The sequence below is a fragment of the Helicoverpa zea genome, chromosome 6, assembly GCF_022581195.2.
Source record: "Helicoverpa zea isolate HzStark_Cry1AcR chromosome 6, ilHelZeax1.1, whole genome shotgun sequence".
In the NCBI taxonomy this organism is placed as follows: Eukaryota; Metazoa; Arthropoda; class Insecta; order Lepidoptera; family Noctuidae; genus Helicoverpa; species Helicoverpa zea.
In genome coordinates this window covers 7,322,301-7,323,898 of record NC_061457.1, presented here as the reverse complement: position 1 = coordinate 7,323,898, position 1,598 = coordinate 7,322,301, and positions in this window count along the sequence as shown.

Genomic DNA, 1,598 nt, shown 5'->3' with positions numbered 1-1,598 from the left:
CAGTGTTTTGTATTTACCTCCCTTGTGCTGGTTACGTATTTGTATACGAAATTTTGCATTGACAATAAACACGATTGAATTCTTTGTATAAGACAACCATACATCGAGTTGGTGATCTTGGTTAATTTTTATATTTACATCAATGTAAATAAATACAGACGATAACTTTGCGAAGGTCGTGCACGTACACTTTTAAGAAAAGAAATCTTATGATAATTGTGTGATGGATTAGTGAATATCGTTACCTCAATAAAACACCAAAATATGATTATGTTAACCTTCATAAGCACTAAAGGCCTTTTGTCGAATTTTGCAAATGTCGAAACATTGGTTATTATTATCTGAAATGCGTAATGTGATAAACACCGTAACCCCGTCCCGACGTTTAGCTAAAATTAAATGCGTAAAGCATATTTGAGTAGACAATTAAAGATAAACAAACTTGACTTTATTTAAGAACTCAGTTTAAAAATAAAATGCGGCAAAAAATCTGTGTAATTACAACAATAAAAATTACGTAGTTAATTGTAGTTCTCAAATGGAGTATAGAAAACTGACTATCGGGGTTGTGTTAATTTCGTAGCAAATAGTCATTGCTTAGTGCAGTCTTGTCCCCAACTATGCTGGGGTTGGTTGTCAGTCTTAACCGGATGCAGCTGAGTACCAGTGTTTCACATGGAGCGACTACCTGTCTGATCTCCTGGGAAACCCCCGAGACCCCCTGCTAAGACTGGCTGTCCGTCCTTCTGACTTCTGACCACCCGTAACGACAGCCAAAGAAGTTCAAATGACAGCCGGGATCTTCCAAGTAACCTTCCGTCATTTAATTTAGCCCCAATCTTCTTCTATGTATGTAGTGGTAAACAGTGGTAAACCAATATTTCATACAAACACGCTGCCACATTAGAGATGAACTTGTGATGTTTTACATATTTATAAGAGTCCAATATAGGTCATCATTTTGATCATCACATTCAGTAAGAGTAGTAGGTTTAATCAGATTTTTAAGGAAAATACGCTGAAAGTACTGAAAAAGTATAGTAGTAAAAATGAAGCAAAACTAAACATGTACTTAGGTACCTAATTATCATCATAAAACACGACTGGTTATGGACTGCCTAGGATTACGTACATAAGGTTCTGAAAACTACGTAGGTACGTATTTTAATTATGAAATAATCTGCAGAGTTTCAAAGTCATATTATTCATATATAATGTAATAAACAGTAAATCTATTCATGTTTTACTGGTGAGAAATTCCAATGTTAAGACTTGAGCAATGGGAATTGGCAATGTTCCGAGGCGCGGCGCGCACGGTGCGGAGGTTGTAAAAGCACCGTTATACTTATTTACCGTGCGCATCTTGCTTTAGGCGCTACTTTAGCTTACTTAAAACATACGAGATGGATGCACATCATGGGTCTTCGTACATCACGTCTATGTTTCAATTCATTCAATATACGAAGACCTATTTGAGCCAGTATATACGGTTCGACTTTAAGTTAAGAAATCATCTCATGTAACGGGTTTGGAGCTGTGAGAGTCGTGTCAATGTAAAGAGTGTCCTATAAGACTCCTCCGACGAAACTCCAAAAAGA